We start from the raw sequence: 20,984 nt of genomic DNA, 5'->3' as shown, positions 1-20,984 counted from the left end.
CTATTGCTCCATACTCAGTTATATACGTATTTTTTTACTGCTAGTGGGGTGGGACTAAGTCCCTTGTACTGCGGCCAATTCTGGTCTACTGTACCAGCCCCAGATGATAGGTGTGGGTGATTGTGGATCAATTGGTAGAATGGAGATTGGCAAGGGAAACCGAAGTACTAGGAGAAAACCTGCCCCAGCGCCACTTTCTCCACCACAAATCCCACTTGACCAGACCCGGGATCGAACCCGGACCGCCGCGGTGGGAAGCCAGCGACTAACCGCTTGAGCTATGGCGCGGCCATATGTACGTATTAGTGCTCCCTGAAGTGAGCGATAGCCCCGGTTAGGCGGCACACTGCAACAACCTCCACCTTTCAGGTGTGGCTTTACCTCTGACCCGCTAGAGACAAAACAAGAGAATCAGCTGTTTTGAATCGTGCGTGTATGGTATCTAAGCGCGCTTATCGACGCTGTTGGGAAATGAAAGAATTATGTTTGTGGCAAGGAAGTCTACAAAACCTGTCCGTGGCATTGACACGATATCTGACAGCACGTGTCTTAGTGAGGAACTGACGTAAACGGGACAGCGCTTTTGATGGTCGTGGAACCTCTCTAGAAACAAAGCTGCGTATATACATCATTTTCCGTACACTTCTTACTACAGGGGCACAGATTTCCAATTTGCAGGCCAGTGAGTGAATCCCAGAATACGTACTGCACAACACCGCAGCAGCTGAAGGTATCCGAGCTGGAGCGCTGGGCCCACACATTGGGCTCTAATGCCTACTTCTCTGGAAACGAACAGCCTGGGTATCGCTGAGTTATACGTGTGTCTCAATAGCGTTGGCGGTTATGTGGGGAAATACATACGTGTATAGCGTAGAAATTTGTAAGCAATCTTCCATTCACGCGAAACATCGCTGGGATTATGCGGATAAGTATAGGGTACAGATTTCTGTAGAAGATGTGTATTTGTGAACGTAGGTCTACAGCACTGGGGCAACAGGCAGGAGTGGAAACTGGAAGCTTATCTAAAATTGTAGAAAGACTTACGTGCCGCATCTTCGATGGATGGCTGTTCGTGAGACAACGTGTATCCTGTAAAAAAATAAATAAAAGTATTACTAATCACATGCATTTTCATATTCAAATGATGGAACTCCCTGCAATCCTGATTCGTGGGAAAAATATTTCAAAGGATGTACCTAGAACAAAAGAAATAATACGAACAAATATGAAGACATGGACATCAGTCCATTTAATATATACATAAAATTACTGTCGCTAGAGCATAAAAACACGTTATAAATGCCGAGATACATTAGATCTAAAGGGGCCCCATACGCGTACGATTCTGACTCGTGAGTCCGACTCGGCTAGAGTTCCAATGAGCCAAACTCGTCCGTTTGTGGGTTGCCACGCTCATACGTGTGTGGCGAAATTAATTCGAGCCCGACTCCTTGCCGAGCCGGACTCGTACGTGTATGGGCCGCCTAAGAGTATATTCATTCGGATTGGGTCAAACAGAAAATCAATCGACGCAGATCCTCGAAAAGCACATTATTTTCAATTATTTGCTTTTTTGACGTTATCCATCGTCCATTTTTTAACTACGTTTCGGAGACTGGACTCTGTATCTGTCATCAAGTAAAAGTCTTCTCAGTTGGGCCCAATCGGTAGAGCTAGTCTCTATCGATTGAGCCCAATTGAATGCATTTTTTTATCTCGGGACGAGATAGAGAGTCCAGTCTCTGAAATGTTTTAAACAAACAAAAAAGGAAGATGGGTATTGTCCAAAAGGTCACTATTTAAATTAATATATTATCATCACAAGAATTTATATCTTACTTAGGTCAGAAGTGGCCGCATTACAAGGGACTTAGTCCCACCCCACTAGCAATAAAAAATACGTACAGTTTAATATGAAACCTTGAGACAGTAATATTAATTAAAGCAAAAAGAGGGACTGTCAATGTGTCGAAGTACTGTTTCCTCTTGGCAGATGAGATGAATGCCATTGTATGCGCGCTTTCTAGAAACAAAACAGCGTTAGTCTGGCTCAAATGCAGATTACGTTAAGAGCTGTCGGTACTTGATTTCACCTGCTCCAGTAGATATGCAGAGAGAGTCCGTCGCAAACAAGCGGGGAGGAATCATGATTTCATGTTACTTCAAACCCATATTATTTATTGGATCTTCCTTAACAGACTAATTCTAAGTGAAATTTGAGAAACGTGACGACGTGAAGTTTGGAAGAACGTTTCGAAGGAATCAGCTGTTTTGATCTTCAAGGCAGGAGAATGAAGAGGCAGCTGGTGCTTTCGACACGTCGGTAACGTTCTACCAGACTACATGGCGTCACATCACAGATCTACAATCTAATCATGTTTGCTCGGGAAGGAAAAATCATAAGTAGGCTCACGTTTCTGCAGACTTTCAAATTCCAGTTCAGAATGTTTTCTGGTTGGCAATCCGACATTAATCTCTCCGAAAATCATAGCTACTTCTTAGAATTAATTGCATAACGTATGTGCAGAATACAAAATATTACAAATGCATACGCAGTTTTGATCGGAAAAGAGCTACTTGCGAAACCAAGTCACAGATGTGAAGATATCTGTAGAAGGGATATAAAGAAACGGATTGTGAGAACTGATTCCAGGTAAGGTTCGATGTAAGGTTTTTTGTATTACCAGCCTTGAATCGTATTTATAGCCACTGAATTCTTCCTATAATTTTATTACGACGATTATGGACTGCAGGGTGTTTCGGTGATAATTAATATTGAGAATAATCAATATTTTTTTACTCCCAAGTTGGGGGATGAGCTCGTCATGACGCTTCTACCATTTCATCAGATATGATTCTTACAGAGGAAAAAGTGAAAGAACATCAATATTTATTATTCGTTTCGTGTCAGCAGAAACTTGGCATTTTGCGAAACTTTTCGGATCCCTTCGTCAGAGCCACGTTTCACCGTTTCAAGGTCGCCCTGCAGCGTCAGAACGACGAAACTGAATGCAATGCATCGGTGAGCATTTCGCAATCCGTGTGTGAACGTAAAGCTAGGCACGCCTTGTGATGCTGCTTTGTTTCTCGTGCCCAGCGCTTGCTTCACACTGCCCAGTGACGCACCAGCGGGGTTCAGTAACCCTCGCCCCCAGGGCAACTACTATTTTGTTTTATTGCTAGTGGGGTGGGACTAAGTCCCTTGCACTGCGGCCACTTCTGGCCTATTGTACCAGCCCCAGATGATAGGTGAGGGTGATTGTGGACCAATTGGTGGAATGAAGATTGGCAGGGGAAACCGAAGTACTCGGAAAAAACCTGCCCCAGCGCCACTTTGTCCACCACAAATCCCACATGACTTGACCCGGACTCGTACCCGGGCCGCCGCGGTGGGACGCCAGCGACTAACCGCTTGAGCTGTGGTGCGGTCTGGCCAGCAACTAACAACTGACTGAATATGCTACTCTCTACTCTTGAAGAAATACTCGTACTTCTTCTGGGATATAACGTCATGTACTGGTAATCTTATCTGCTTGCTGCCTGAGGTTTCTTGCACGACCTATTCTCCAACCCTGAAGATGGAGGAAATATGTTTCTCCGAAACGCTGGCTGAAATTCAATGGACTACATGGCGTTATATCCCAGAAGACAGAACTCTTCATAAACGCAGCTATGAGAACCCTCAAATCCTGGATATCATTCAGTTCTGAAGTTCTCACAAAGGTGGCAACGAAGATTAAAACAATCTTCTGGGATTTCAGCCTCATACCCTGAGGATGGAAGCAGAAATTTCCACCGAAATGTCGGTAACTATAAACCAGAGTACAAGATGGCAACCTTCAAATATCAAGCGTAACACATCGAAAACGGTCGTGCTGCAAGAGTCTCTTAACCTCTGTGCCTATGCACCTCTACGAAGAAATACGGGTGGGTGACGTAGGAGTAAGTTGAACAATCATAGTATTCTGCATTACAAACATATGAAAGGTCATATTCCCTTTCCGACCATGTAATTCCCACAGGATTCGTCGATATCCGTTATGACACTAAGTTATCCTTGTTTATTATTTTTCTTAATGTTCTTACCGGGGTGAGACAGTCCACTTGGTACTGCGGCCACTTATGGGCTATTGTACCAGTCCCAGATGACAGATGATGGTGATTGTGAAGCAATTGGTGGAATGAAGATTGTTAGGGGATACCGAAGTCTCGGAGAAAACCTGCCCCAGCGCCACTTTGTCCACCACAAATCCCACTTGACCAGACCCGGGTTCGAACCCGGGCCGCCGCTGTGAAAAGCCAGCGAATAACGGCCTGAGCTATGGCGCGGTCTAGGTTATCCTTACATCCAGTCTAGACATCGAGACAAAGAGAAAAATTCCTTCTGCGCCAGTAATCAAATCTCTGTCTTCCAGCCAACAGCCTATAGTTTTAATGACTGAAATATTTCAGTCGACACAGATAACTTCCAAATGCAAGTCAAGTGCTACTGAAGTGATTCGCTTGATAATTACTTCAGGTTGTCTTGTCAGAGTTTATGATGAGGTACCATAACTTTTTAGTACTAAACATGAAGAACAAGTTTAAAGTATTCGTAAAAAAGAAAAACACTTGAACAGCCTTGATACATTGTTTTACCTTAGAGTAACCTCATTCGAAACAGCACATAAACAGAGCAATAAACAAGTACCAATGGCAGTACAGGATACCGGGAATAGTGACAAATCTGCAAAGAGAATGTGGCAAGAACACCTGTGCAGATTCTGGGCTTATGAAATGGGCGTGATGTTGCGCCATGGGAACACGGCATGGGCGAAACGAATCAGCCCCTCTATTATGTACTATATTTTGGGGACTTTATGAGGCACTACAGCACTGAATGGAAGGTCTGCCTGTAGATCAAAAAGTAATTTAAAGTACAGCATTCCGACATTAGTTGGTTTCATAATAAAAATATTAATCTGAAGCTCTTGTGTTTCATACTTTATTGTTTCGTTGTTAATAAGATGTAGCAGATGTGTATTTTCATAACTTATACACTTCTCCAAATTAATTAAAATGATCGAGTCGAGGAGGATGTGTTGGGCAGGGCGGGGAGAAACGGAATGTATATAGGATATTGGTGGGAAAACCAGAAGGAAAGAGACCACTGGGAAGATCAAGATGTAGGTGCGTGAACAACATTTAAATGGATCTTAGATACGATGGCATGGGATGCATTGGATTGATCTGGATCAGGATAGGGACCAGTGGAGGGCTCCTGTGAACACGGTAATGAGCTTTCGGGTTCCATAAAATGTTGGGAAATTCTTGAGTACTGCACAATTGGCAGCTTCTCAAGAAGGTCTCAGCTCCGTGAGTGAGTGAATAAGCGGATGTGTATTGGGAGGATAGACATGAATTTCTAAAATGTCATAACGTTAAAATTCCGTGTGTTGCAGTTTTGGTGTTATAATGGATCTATCTGAGAAATCTGTAAACTTGAAACGATTAAGAATGAAATACACACACACACACACACACAAAAAAAAGAAATCCATAGTTTTAGTCAACAAGCGAACTATACCGACCGAGCGACCGCCGCTTGTCGTCGAAGTTAGTGCCAACTTTAGCGGATAGAGGGTGTCACGTGGTCAGCGTAAAGGAGCCCCACGGCCATTAATCTAGGTTCTTTAGACCGAAATTAAGAATGAAATATGATTTAAAATTTAACGCGGAATCAAAAAAGGCTTAACTAACTCCATGAAACAGAGTCCTTCTAGAGAAGGATGATTACTGTATTCTGAGATGTGACGCCGTGTAATTTGGTAAACCATATGGTCACATCCCACATGACAGAGATTTCATAATCACCGTCATGAGAGCTTAAAATGTCACATATATTCGTTTCTGTGTTAATTGGATCCAGCCACTGGATCATATCCAGAGCCAGCTGAATCCTGCCCACATCCGTGGCACATTTCCTGGTGATTTGTCTTAATATTATCTTCACTTCTACGCTTATGTGTCCGAAAGCGTTTGTTCCCTTCACTCTTTTTTTCGACTTTAATCTTGTATGCACATCTCGTCTCCCTCATTAATGCTACATGTCCCGCCCATGTAATCCCACATGGTTTGATCACTCTTTAACATTTGATAGAGAGTGAAATGTTCTCCAATTTTCTCCCATTTCATCTCACATCCAAGTTTGTCATATTCACACCAGTACTCTACCCCAACAAACGTACACTTTCTACGTTCGTTTCTTAGGATGAAAGACCAAGATTCATATCAGCATATCATGGCTTAAATGATAAAATAAACATCATAAATATGTACTATATTTTAATCGAGTTTCCAATTACAGATGAATTTCTTTTCTTTTTTTTTTCTTGGCACTACAGCCCCAAAGGGCCTAGGCCTACCTCCACGAACTTCTCCGTTCACTTCGGTTTTTCTAGATCTTACACATTCGGTAGGACTCCTTGGGCGGGCGATCAGCTCGTCGCAAGGCCTCTACCTGCACACAAACGCAGAAAAACGCACACAAACATCCATGCCCCGAGTGGGATCCGAACCCACTATCCCGGCTTCCGAGCGAGCGAAGACAGTGCATGCCTTAGACCGCTCGGCTACCGTGACCGGCGATGAATTTCTTTAGACGAGTTTATTCTAGAACGATTCACTATGTCACAAATCGGAAAGTCGCAACTTCTAACAATGATTATTCCTCTGCAGTGTCTTTACTAGACATTTCATCGTAACGGCTTCTAATAATGGCTATCAACTATCAACTGACTTCGCTTCACCAGTTCTTTTCTTTATAATTCCTTGGCACCGGCCGTGTAGACAACGCCGTTCATTTTCGTATGCTAGCCATTTTCCTTTATCGCGGGATCGTGTTTACCGAGCCGTTGTCCAGAAACGGGTCTGGTATAACCGCCCATCTCATGATCGTTGCATAGCAACGGCTATACACACTACAATATTTACTCTGCTGGAGTAAACTTTTCGCTTGTATGGTACATGAAGGTCCATTACCGTGTTTACAGAAGCCCGCAATTAGACCCTCTCCTGAGGCAGATGATCAAGTCAACACATTCACATCTTAGGTCTGTAGTATCCGTTTTAATATTATTTCCCCATCTACGCCTAGAATCCCCTATATAAACAGTTTTTGCTGGACTTGTGCAACAGACCCTTAGCGCACTGAATGCTGCAGTAGCAGATGGCCGCCAAGCTCCGCTCACCAACCACAAGGTCCAACCAATAAAAAATGATTTAGTACTTTCTCTACCAGATCCAGAATTTTCCAATTATGGAATCCGCGACACTGTTCCATGTGAGGGGAGGGCGTGGGGAGTAAAACCGCTGTCTATGCAGCACACGTAGCGTCACGTTAACACTGTTCATACAGCGGGGAGCAAAACCTACCCACAAACGTAGCTTCTACGATATTCTTACAAGTGTTAAGTAATATAACTATCACAAAGCAACTGCTCGGGCGCGAGGGATGGTCTCTGACATTAATGGAAGAACCCTCAGATTACGGGTGTTTGAGAACAGGGTGCCGAGGAGAATATTTCTTTCTGTCTACAGTTTTGTATGGATGTGAAACTTGGTCTCTGACATTAATGGAAGAACCCACAGATTATATTTCTTTCTGTCTGCAGTTTTGTATTGATGTGAAACTTGGTCTCTGACATTAATGGAAGAACCCACAGATTACGGGTGTTTGAGAACAGGATGTTGAGGGGAATATTTGTACCCAGAAGAGATGAAATGATAGCCCCCAGAAATATGCACAGTGACCTAGAAGTAGATGGGTAGATATGAAAATAGATCTTAGAGAAATAGGAATTGGTGACGAGATGGACGAGATTCAACTGGCTCAGGATAGGGACCAGTGGCGGGTTCTTGTGCACACGGAAATGAACCTTCACGTTCAATGAAATGGTGGGAATTCCTTGAGTAACTGGGCGATTGTTGGCTTCTCAAGAAGGACTCAGCTCCATGAAGTCAGTTTTGTATTTCTTTCTTTATTTGCAACTGACTGACTTTCGTGCAACAGCATTTCTACACGGTGTTCAAGAAGTGTGAAAAGAACTCACTGTACATCCTTCATCAGCTCGATATACGTAAACACTTAACAAACCCGGCAGCCACCAAGGTTTATATGACTGCCACATGCCTCGGCCTATCACATATGGCATATACAGCGTAGCCTATATTAATATTCTGGCGCCTGGTGAGGATGAGGCGGAGCCACAAAAAAGAAAAAAAGGCCAGTTTACAAGAGCTCGCACTTACAAGAAGTAGAATAACCGGAAATGAGGTGTATATCAAATCACGTGGCTACAAAGCTGCGTTGTGGCTCTCTACGTCACTGAATAGAGCGATAGAAAAGCCGCCGGAAACAAGAACGAAGCAATAAAGCAGCGAGATAACTCAGCGTCGAGCGTCTCTGACCCCAGTACATCGCAGATTTCCAAACAAACGGACTCAAGTTCGAGGCCAGGTCGTTATATCAGGATTTTTTTTAATTCGCTTAGTGAGGGGTGGAGTCCAAATGGGTCCACTCTGCACGGCGGCCACTAATTGGCCTACTGTAGCCTGCCCCGAGTGATTATGGTGATGGAGAATTTATTGGAATGAAGATTAGCAAGTGAAACCGAAGTACTCGGACAAAACCCGCCCCAGCGCCATTTTGTCTACCACAAATACCACTTGACCAGACCCGGGATCGAACCCTGGCCGCCGTGGTGGGAAGCCAGCGACTAACCGCTTGAGCTATGGCGCGGCTCTATATAAGGATTTAGAAACGAATAACATTTTAGCTAAGAATATGTTGCAGTTGTTGTAACTTGATACTTCCCACTCGTATTTTCAGTTTAAGCGTAAGTTTGTACAAGAAACAAATTAAACATCCTTCTTATGTAAAACTACAGAGCAGTCTCTGTGGTCTAGTGATCAGAGATCCTGGATACAGATCCAGAGGTCCGGGTTCGATTCCCGGGTCTACCAGATTTTCTGAGAAGTAGATGGTCTGGAACGGGGTCCACCCAGCCTCGTGGGGATAATCGAGGAGCTACTTGAATGGAAAAGTAGCGGCTCCGGCCTGGAAAACCGAAATTAACGGCCGTGGGGATTCGTTGTGCTGACCACACGACACCTTCTATCCACTAAAGTTGGCACTAACTTCGCCGACAAGCGGCGGTCGCTCGGTCGGTATGGTTCGCTTGCGGTCTAAAGCCACGGAGTTTGTTTTTGTATAACTATGGACTTCGGGCACTCATATTTCAGTCACGGCATCCAGTATTGCAAGAATACAACATACGGGTTTCAAGACGCTCTTCTAAATAAGCAACTTTCGACGACATTTGACTACAGAGGGACTATTGTTGGCAGTTCCACCTATAGGCAGAATTAGTACTGTTTACAACCATGGGTTTCAGTGCATTATCTACGTACTGTGTTATCATAATCTTACCTAACATGTTTGCGGATTTATTGTACACAAAGATATTTCTATATAGAGATACACATGACTGTAAAACACTGAGCGCTTTTGGGATGAATTATATTCTACAAGACCTGAGTTTCTCACGGCGAAATTACAATCATAGTCTTCTGGTATGTGTCACCGTGCAGTTTGGTAGATAGATACTAATGTATCGGAGTAACTTGCTGCTTCAATCTTTCACAATCCTGAAGATGGAGGCAACACGTTCCTCTGAAAGACTGATATCTCTCTAATGAACTACATGTGATCGTAATTAAAATATAATCCTATAAGGACAGACCAGGTTGCTCTAGCGGGAGATGCTCAGCCCATATCTCGAACAGGACACCGACTACCATAACTGAGGGTTTTTGTGGTTTTCCTCAGTCCCTCCAGGCAAAACCCGGGATAATACCTCGATTAGGTCATGATCGCTTCCTTCCAAATCTCTACTAATTCATTATTAATCAATTACCCTACCATCGAAGCCCATATATTCTCAGTACCAACAGAGCCATTATTTTTTTATTGCTAGTGGGGTGGGACTAAGTCCCTTTTACTGCGGCCACTTCTGGCCTATTGTACCAACCCCAGATGATAGGTGAGGGTGATTGTGGAGCAGTTGATGGAATGAAGATTGGCAGGGGAAACCGAAGTACTCGAAGAAAATCTGCCCCAGCGCCACTTTGTCCACTACAAATCCCACTTGACCAGACCCGGGATCGAACACGGGCCGCCGTGGTGGGAAGCCAGTGACTAACCGCTTGAGCTATGGCGCGGCCAAACAGAGTAATTAAATAACCAAATAACAAAAAATCCAACTATACCTAGAGCCCAGTAGCCCAGCTGAATACAAAAGCGGGCCTGCATATGTCGAGCTTATGCAGTCTGCGTTAGAGGCATATAAAATGGGGAGAGGTACGTCAGCAGGCTTAAACCGAAGGAAGAAAAATGGATTTTGTTGAAATTTGGCACTATGAGCATAAATTCGTGGAAATTGGTGAGGGAAACTTCTTTTGATTGATCTCGGTCGAACATAATAATTAATTTACGGTACTTGAATCATAAATAAGCATACATTTTTCAGTACAGATCATAAATAATTCTGAAACTTAATAATGACTTGGATCTATTACCAAACGAAGGACAAGGACAACTGCTCTGTAATGTCTCTACTGTTCATTAGCTTTGTTAAGGGTAGATCAACAGTACCGAGGGATTCAATGACGTATAATTGTATAGCTACTGATCTCCAAACCTGTGGCTTGGTATTGATTGTGTTGAGACTCGTCCCTCCTACAGACCAGAACACAGACAACAGTGTCTGCAGTTTTATAAATTTTCTTATCTTTGAAGCCGGAAGCTCACGGGTTCGATTCCCACTGAGGTCACAGGATTTTTCAACTGATCTAATACTTCCAGCAGCACTATGATCCTGGGGTCGACTCAGCCTCTAACAGAAATGAGTAAAGAACGGCCAGCGCGTAAGGCTAACACCGCCATCTGTGAGCCGAATGTATAGAGGAAATGTGGCAGCCTCGACGTCTCACAACCCTATGGGCCTCCACCGCCTCTTACAGGGGATAGCTTTACCTTTTCTTCTTGTTGGTTATTTAACGATGCTGCCAGTGTCTCAGACTACATAGGTTCGAAAGGTGGAACGATATGAACAGTGGATCGGGAAGGAAGTGTGTGCGGTTTTCCTCTAACCAACTGGCATTTTTACTTTTGGAAATGCCATGGTTTCCTGCATATAATTCGTCATTATTATTCTCATTACGGTTTCACTGTCAGTGGTCAGGATCATACGTTTGTCAAGGACATGACTGGAGTTACGTGTTTCACTCCGTATAAATGAAAGAGAGAAAAAGTGAATTTAGAAAGGTAGAAAAAGAGACACATAAAAAGAAGAAGAAAAAAGAAATGGAGAGAGAAAGGAACATAAAATGAAAGAAAAAAAAAGAAGCAAATAAATAAATTCAACAGACAATAACTAAATAGAGCAGAGACTTTCTTCACAAGCTCAGCTACTAAAGAAATTCCCGGCATTTTATAGAATCTGAATGTTCGTTACCGCGCTCACAACAGCCCACTACTAATCCAGATAAATCCAGTCTACGCCCTTCCGTCCTATATCTTTAAGGTTAATTTGAAATATTACACTTCCATCTATGGCTATATCTTCTTAGTGGTCTTCTCCCTTCAGTCTCTCTTAGCAAATTGTATATGGATTTCTCTTCTTCCATGCGTTCTGCATGTCCCGGCTATCTCAGTCTCCTTGAGCGCAAATTATGAGGCTCGTCAATGCGTTAATTTTTTTTATCTCCCTGTTATTTCCTCGCTCTTAGATTCAACGTTCTCCCCAACAGCCTGTTCCCAAACACTCTCAGCTTAAGTTTCACACCCACACAAACAACAGCCAAAATCGCAGGTCTGAATATTTCAGTTTTTATGTTTTTAGACAACAGATTAGTAAACAAAAGATTCTGAACTGACCGGATAACGTTTCGAAGAATATCTGAAGATACATTTCAAACACTCAAGGCAGGAACTATTGGATCGTTGTGTTACTAAGGTATCCATAAGGCCACGCCGCGCCACAGCTCAGGCGGTTAGTCGCCTGCTTCCCACCGCATCGGCCCGGGTTCAAACCCGGGTCTGGTCAAGTGGGATTTGTGGTGGACAAAGTGGCGCTGGGGTAGGGTTCCTCCGAGTACATCGATTTCCCCTGCCAATCTTCATTCCACCAAATTCTCCATCATCATAATCAACCGGGGCAGGTACAATAGGCCAATCAGTGGCCGCCGTGCCGAGTGGACCCAACTGGACTCCACCCCCCACTATGCGATTTAAAAATTAAGGTATCCATAAGGCCGCGCCACAGCTCAGGCTGTTAGTCGCCTGCTTCCCACCGAGACGGCCCGGGTTCGACCACAGGTCAGGTCATATGGGATTTGTGGTGGAAAAGTGGCGGTGGGGCAGGTTTTCTCCGAGTACTTTGGTTTCCCCTGCCAATTCTCATTCCACCGACTGCTTCGCACCCATTGTCACCCATCATTCGGAGCTGATACAACAGGCCACACAGTGGCCGACGTGCCCAATGGACTCAGTCTCACCCCACCCCAAGAAACAAAATAAACTGCATAGGTCCGATTAACTGCCCAACTGTGACGATGGTAGTTAAGAGTCATGACTTGAGCCATCTGGAATAGCGGCTCATTGAATCTGCACCTCAGCATTTCGACCATGGAGCTGAAGTGTAAGAACCCGCCAGTAATGACATTGTTTTAAACTATGAAAAATTGAAGTTTGAAGCGTTTTTGTTTCTGGGTCGTTCCCCGGGACACGTGCAAGCAGCGCTGCATGGGTTGCGCCGTGGTGGTCACGGGGAGGTCTCAGCTGCTGCTGCTTTTTACTGTTTGCTACTTGTTGATGTAACCCAAGCAGACGACACTGCATAGGGCTCGGGGATATGTTACTAACTCGTCTTATGTACGAGTGTGAAACTTTCTCTGAAGGAAAGCGAAGAATCACAGCGTTTATGAACAGAATGCTAAGCAACACATTTCCATTTAAGTAAAATTACGTAATGCGGAGACTGAGAGAAGCTTCACAATCTATATCTTTTGCCTAAATAATAAGTAAGGCGGGAAGGATATGTAGTGTCCATGAATGAAACAAGAAATATATACATAATATTGATTAGAGATTTATATGTAAAGAGGTTAATTACGAACAATATTTTGGACAAAAGTTTCAGTAACATTATTGTCTTCTCAGATGTGATGCCGATAGTCTGATACAATGGTACAGACGTTTCGGAAGAGTTTGTTGCCTCCATCTTCAGGGTGAGAAACCATTCTACTCTAAAGATGGAGGAAGAAAGTTCTCTCAGAAATGCTGATTCTTTTCTACCAGGCTATACGTCGTGACATCCTAGTAAACAGCTTTACATGGACAACGGTGAGGAAACTCAGATCACACAAAAACTACATATTGAAATAAAATAAATGTCCGAAATGATATCCGTGATGGATAGGTCCTGGAACAGAGCTAAATACTTGAACTAACTTACTAACTTAACGTAGCTGAGCCCTTCTTGAGAAGCCGCCAGTTGTGCAGCTACTCAAGAATTTCCAAATATTTTATAGAACCGGAAGGTTCATTGCCATATTCACAAGAGCCCTCCACCGGTCCCTATTCTAAACCAGATTAATCCATTTTAATAGTAGCCACTCATCTACCCATCTACGTTTTGGTCTACACATCTGATATTGTGTGTTAGGGAACCAGTCAATTTGCTTTCAGAGGATGGGTAGTTACATTTCAGTCACTTAAGGACACTTTCAAATTCTGAAATTATGTGCCTATAGTGTCGAATGAAGGTACGCGGTAGCGCAGTTGGTTGAGGCACTATGCTACAAGCCGGAAGGTCGCAGGTTTGATTCCGGATGATGTCACTGGATTTTTTAAATTGACCTAATCCTTCCAGCCACACTATGACCCTGGGGTAGACTCAGCCTCTAACAGAAATGAGTACCAGGAATTCTTCTGGGGGGGGGGGACAAAGGGCGGTCGGTGCGTAAGGTTGACAGCTTCACCGCCATTTGTGAGCCGAGCTTTACCTTGTTTATAGCATCGAATGAGATGTAAAGTTGAACATGACTGGAAAACCGACGAGGATTACGATACAGATAGTCACTGACTATTCGTCTGAAAGGATGGAAGAAAACCACGAAGAGTCTCTTGAGTTAGGGTAACCGGCAGTCCGACCGAGTCTTGTAATTGGATCCTTTCCGAACAGAGCATCACCGAGAAAGTATCCCCCTCCATAGACTATTCACTGCCTCCTAGACACTTTCGACTTGCCATCTCCGGTACAATAAAAACTCTACCGTTTCATTGCATTTCTCGATGCGTTTTATATCCATTTCCCCAAATCGCCACTCTTTGCAGGTACAGCGTAAGTAATAAAAAAACTCCTTCCACTTTTGTTGTGATAAGCTGTGAGCAAGCTGTAAAAACTTGGCTGAGAGTCAGACCATAAAAGAGACTGTCGGACTGCGATTTCGGCTAGGGCACTTTATTACGTATTCTTTATAATTAAAGAGGCGAATTCGCTTCGAGATTGTATTTGCTGAACAGTTGTTAATGGGAAAACTGTCTGTCCAAGGGCTGCCGGCCCGTCACTGAAGTTTACTGTGGCTGCAGACGAAAAGGAAGCAAAAACTGCTTTACCGCAGTACACGTGCTTTGCATCTTTCTGGTAAGGAGAACACTGTCAAGACTGACATTCAAGCAGGCGCGCTGTTTCTCAACTATCAAACTTTCTGACTCGGTGGAAATGTGTGAGCTTCAGTCCTTATTCACTACTCAAAATACCTTCTTCTTCTTCTCCTTCTCCTTCTCCTCCTCTTCGTCCTCCTCCTTCTTCTTCTTCTTACATATGTTAGACCATGGATCTGTATCCTCCAGAATGTGAATCTGCGATCTGTCAGGACTCCTCCCTTTACGAAAGCTGCCTCTAGGATGTCATTGGCAATAATGACTGCCCAGTTCTGTTCTTCGTGTATTCATGCATTCTCATATTTCTTGGGTGCCGCATTGACGCCTCATGTCTCTAGCATTGCCAGTTCTCAATTTCCACATTATTTTTGACATAAACTATTTTCAATTTTTTCCTTTGGCGCTACATCCCCAATTTGGACCTTTGCCTACATCTAAGAAAATCTCCATTTCACTTCGGTTTACTAGATCTTAGACATTCGGTAGGACTCCTTGGGCGGGTGATCAGCTCGTCGCAAGGCCTCTACCTGTACACAAACATAAAAAAACACACACACACACTGAACAACCATGCCCACGATCCCGGCTTCAGAGCGAGCGAAGACAGTGCATGCCTTAGGCCTCTCGGCTACTATTTTCAATATATACGTACATATACATATACATATTTTTGCTTTTGTTGAGTCTGTTCTCGACTGAGCTGCATAGGTCAGAATGGGCCTAACTACGTCTTACATACTGTAATTCCTCTTATCTTCTGTCATTTCTTCTAGCTTGTATTTCCCTTCTTTCTTTTATTCTCTTCCTTATATTCTTATTATTTTCTTCCTCTATTCATCCTTTCCGAATTCTTTATTTTCTTCTTCCCCGTTTCAATAGTGTGTTCATGGTTCTGAGAGGATTTACTCATTTCTGTGTATATTCCATCAGGTTCATGTTGCCCACGTGCCCCCTAGACGCACATGTTCACTGACGTACACTCGCAGAGAATGCGCGCGCATACAGCGGATGCCACTAGTACTGTATATAAGAAAGAGTCGTAACAATTTTCTTTTTTGCATTACCCAAAGCACACAAACAGACGTCATCAACATATGGTCACGTGACCTGTGCTCCACGTGAATCTGACGACACGTGCACTGTGAAACAATAAGGATGCTGAGGATCTGTTTGTTAGCCTCTTGCTGTACATACAAACAGTTCATCGCTCCATTAGAAGGCATTTTCTCAAACTTATCTGCCCTGGCTTCTGCTAAAACATCGTGAATATGGCGACTTACTTACTTACTCATGGAGATGAGCCCTTCTCGAGGAGCTGTCAATTCTGCAGCTACTCAAGAGTTTCCCAGCATTTTATGGAACCCGAAGGTTCATTACCGTGTTCACAAGAGCCCTCCACTGGCCCCTATCCTGAGCCAGATCAATCTAATCCATACCGTCTAATCCTATCTATCTAAGATCCATTTTAATATTGTCCACCCACTTATATCTTGATCTTCCCAGTGGTCTCTTTCCTGCTCTGCTACCAAGCCGAGTGAATATTGTGACATGGTAATTAATTAGGGACGATTACAAAGACAGCAGATAAAGTAAGAATGAAAAGTCTGTGACGATATATGAACAAAATAACTGACTTTTTATACTATCCATCGTCCTTTTTTTTTAAATAACATTTTGGAGACTTGACACTGTCTCCGCCCACGGGTTAAAGCCTAATCAGCTAAGCCCAATCGATAGAGCGAGTCCTACCTCCGGACACCAGAACTAACACCAGACAGGGTATATAAACCAAGCACAACATAAACCATCAGCGGGAGTTAAGACAAAAATTACAATAACTCCACATACACGAGGCCTTATATTTTGTCGTGATTATCACTCATGGTTCATGCTGTGTTTGGTTTATATACCCTGTCTCATACTGAGTAGAGATTTTTTCTTGACGACGGAAAGAGAGCATAGCTTCCGAAACGTTGTTAAAAACAGGATGATGAATAATGTCCAAAAAATCAATGATTGCAAGATCTGGAGTTTTCATGACCATTGATCCTGAGAATAAGGTTTGAGATACTCCCTGGAACGTCGGTCATTTTTAAGCACTTGATACTGGTTGAAGATTTCATTAACTAAACTAAACTAAAACTCCGTGGCCTGACCGAGCGATCGCCGCTTGTCGGCGAAGTTAGTGCCAACTTTAGCGGATAGAGGGCGTCGCGTGATCAGCGCAACGAATCCCCACGGCCGTTAATTTCGGTTTGCTAGACCGGAGCCGCTATTTCCTTGAAATCGCTCCTTAATTATCCTCACGAGGCTCAGTGGACCACGTTCCAGACCCACTATTTCTCAGAAAATCAGATCTCTGGATCTGTAGCCAGGAAATCTGACCACTTGACCACAGAGGCGGTCAACTATCTTGAATGGTGAGTAGATGAAGATGTGGAAGAAGTTGATCTTGGCCTATTTTAACGTAAGCGTAATATCCCGGCAGTCACGGGACGGGAATGAAGGAGATCAGAGGAGCTCTGTTTGACTTTCCGGTGAATTTAATGCACAACCAGAATCCAGAATGCAGTGCATACATCTCAGAGCCTGAAGTTTCAACTTCATGTAATACACCCCCCAGTGTGTATTACATTTAAAGAAACGTGAAAAGGGTGGTCAAGTACTCGATTTTGAAATTAACTATCAAATTTGTTTGGATTTGTATTTTGCATGGGCAGTATCGAAGGTATAACTTCTTCTTGTGCTCAGATATTGCTGGTGTGCTACTTTGTCACTCTTTTATAAATGTCACTTCTAGAACATGTTTCGACATTAAATGATCATCATCAGGTAGATCACGTAATTGCTTGACTGTAATGCCCACGTAAACAAAATAATTAACCAGTGCAACAGGATGCTGAAACATAAGATTATGAAACACGTATGTGGCAGTACATAGGTGGGGCATCAGCTTTCCACTGAATTTGTCGTCTGTGGGCTCGCTGAACCGTGAAGGATGCCCTGTGCAATTACTCATTTCGTGACAACACGACGTTCACTTATGCACGTACGCACTCGTTCATCTTCATTGGTTGCCTTATTAGGTACTCCAGCGGCTGAGAATTCATGATCAAGATTACGCAACTCCGCTCTTCATAAGCTAACAGTCGCTCAACTGGTTAAGAAATTCTTCGACTTTTAAGGAACCCAAAGTTTCACCACCATGTTCACAAGAACTGGACTTTGTCCTGCGTGAAAAATAGGATTAGGATGTTCATTATTCCAACTTCAATCCCGTACTCAGTACTTACGGGCAGCCGGGATAACGCAGTCGGTATAGCGACTGGCTACGAGCTGGAGGACCGAGGGGTCGGAGTACGAGTCCCGGTAAAAGTAAAAGTAAAGCTATCCCTGTACCAGGCCGTGAAGGCCCATAGGGTTGTGAGACGTTGAGGTTCCCACATTTTCTAGACAATCGGCTCAAAGATGGCAGTAAGGTTGTCAGCCTTACGCGCCGGCCGCGCTTTACTCCCCAGGAAAATTATTTAATTAATTCCTGGTACTCATTTCTGTTAGAGGCTGAGTAAACCCCAGGGCCTAGTGCGGCTGGAAGGTTTAGGTCAACTGAAAAAAAATCCAATGACCTCATCGGGACTTGAACCCGAGACCTTCCAGCTTGTAGCATAGGGTCAAGATTTTTCACTTCTACATGTCCAGACCGGCTCTGGGGCCCACCCAGCCTGCTATCCAACGGGTACCGGGGGTAAAGCGGCCGGGGCGTGAAGCTGTCCATTCACCTGTAACTAATGCCGAGGTCAAGAAAACGTGGGTCTATACATCCACTCCCCCATAAGTCTTCATGGTGTAGTGCTTAATTAGCTAAGCACAGGGACAACTTTACTTAATTTTTACTCACTTCTTACAGATGATTATAAATTATCTGGAATACCCCCTCCCCGATAGGGGGAAGGAATTTTCTCTTCTCCGTAACGTCAATCTGGCTCTGGAGCCCACTAAGGCTCTTGTACAATTGGTACTGGAGGGCTGTTTCCGGGGGGTAAAGCGGCAGAGGCGTGAAGCTGACCACTAAATTCAATCTAATGCCAAAATAAAGAATGGTGGAGCTATACCTCTATTCCCTCATCGTCTTCATAGCACGGTGCTTATTTAATTAAGCACAGGGATAACTTAATCGTAACTTTATTCTGGAAAGACCGGCGCGGAGGGTAGAAGAGTTTTCTTGTGCCCTGAACATGGAGATACGAATTTCCTCCGAAATCTAAGAAATTATATGGAATCACATCCTGAAGACAGTAATGTTCATAGTCACCGATATCCTCATATCTCATAACAATATTAGGATTTGTGAGACAATTACAAATTACTCACTCACTCATGGAGCTGAACCCTTCTGGAGGAGCCGCCAATTCTGCAGCTACTCAAGTATTACCCAGCATTTTATAGAACTCGAAGGTTCATTACCGTGCTAATAAGACCCCTCCACTGGTCCCTATCCTGAATCAGATCAATCTAATCCATACCGTCCCACCCTATCTCCCTAAGATCCATTTTAATATTGTTCACCCACCTACGCCTTGGTCTTCCCAATGGTCTCTTTCCATCTGGCTTTCCCACCAATATCCTATATGCATTCCTCTTCGTCCCTATTCGTGCTACATGCCTTGCCCAACTCCAATTAAAAAGCAGTTTACATATTTAATTAAGTGCCTAATTGAAAAAAAAATTACCCAAATTACTATTTTTTATGAACGTTGCCGTCGCAAATTAAGTAAAATACGATATAACGGTAAGAGGGGAAAGACATGACAAGAACGATTTGGGTTGGATTAGCAAAAAAAGGCAGGAGGTGTGTCTGCTTCTGGAATGACACGTCGATTTACGGCACCCGCCCTCGCCACCAGCCTCACAGAAAGTACAGTATTTACACAATTTTATTATGAATAATTCTGGGAAACTTTTGTAAACAATTTGCATGTTCACGCAATTTAGCGAGCGGATAGTAGTGCCAAAGGGAACTGAATTTAGTATGCATTAAAGCAAATTTACTATGTTAACTGTCAAAACAAATGACGTTTGATGTTAAAATGTACAAAAATAATTACATTGAAAGTAATTACATTTTCCTATTACATGTTCTCAATGAAACATTTTGTAGCTGTGTGTAAGCCTAATACGTCCAGTTGTGTAGTTCTACTAGAGATTTGACTGACTGACTGACTGACTGACTGACTGACTGACTGAATTACTAATCAAGTGAATGGCTGTAGGTTTGATTGGATAACTCAATGAATAATTGACAGCGTGAATAACTAGTTTAATTACTGACTGCCTGATAGATGGCTGACTTACTGACTATTTGGATCGTGACTTACTGCTTGATTGATTTGATGCCTGAATGTCTCACTTGGTATTTGAACGGCTGACTCGCTGACTGACTGAATGACTGTCCGCGCTTACTGATAGAATGATTAATTTTACCAAACGCCCCATATACTGACTGAAAGACTTGGTGAATGAAGAATGACTTACTAAATTATCGATAGACTTGCTGACTGATTGACTTCATGGCTGAATAACTGACTTGCTGACTGACTGCATGAGCAATGAGAGTCGCGGAGGCAGGACCGGCTTAGGCACAATAGATCACTGTAGGTCGCGGTGCAAGGGGCGAGAAGGCCAATCCCTTATACATTCATCAAGACCAGCTTCGATTACAGAAAAATATCTGGAGAGTACGATTTTTATATGACTGATGAACTAAGCCAACGTTTATTGACCACTATGTATGTGTAATAACAGATGTGATGTTTATTAACGATAAAACTGTATTTGCATTAAATTAAAATTAAGGCCAAGGAGGTACTGAGATAAGAAACCGAATATCTTAATCGGAAAGGAAGTTACACTGAGGCTGGCGAACATAAGATAACAAATAAAACATGCAACTAATTTCTACACAAGTGCTTCTATATTTTCCTACTGATATGTGTTGTATGAGGTTTCTGTACCACCATTTGGGAGGCAGTGTTGAACACTCGTGCAGTTTAACAACATCCCCCTTCTCACACATGCACACACACAGAACTCCCTTCACTTAATATCGTACACTGCATCAATCTTTTTTTTTTTGGAGGTGTTATCAGGGACATTGCAGCATACTAAATTGTTTGGACGTATATATCAAACTTTTTTATTTTACTCTTCTCTTTTTAAC

General features: G+C 43.2%; 1 long non-coding RNA gene across 1 annotated transcript in view; it reads right to left on the bottom strand.

Annotated features, from left to right (window-relative positions):
- Nucleotides 1-1,044: 1,044 nt before the first annotated feature.
- LOC117282605 overlaps nucleotides 1,045-20,984 on the bottom strand; it is a 147,841-nt gene continuing 127,901 nt past the window's right edge. Inside the window, exon 3 of the long non-coding RNA XR_004513407.1 lies at nucleotides 1,045-1,089. This is a non-coding gene — a long non-coding RNA (uncharacterized LOC117282605). The remainder of the gene's footprint in view (nucleotides 1,090-20,984) is intronic.

The sequence above is a fragment of the Cryptotermes secundus genome, unplaced genomic scaffold (genome assembly GCF_002891405.2).
Source record: "Cryptotermes secundus unplaced genomic scaffold, Csec_1.0 scaffold2218, whole genome shotgun sequence".
Classification (NCBI taxonomy): Eukaryota; Metazoa; Arthropoda; class Insecta; order Blattodea; family Kalotermitidae; genus Cryptotermes; species Cryptotermes secundus.
The sequence above is the reverse complement of the archived record's forward strand: the minus strand, read 5'-3'. Positions and strand labels throughout refer to the sequence as shown.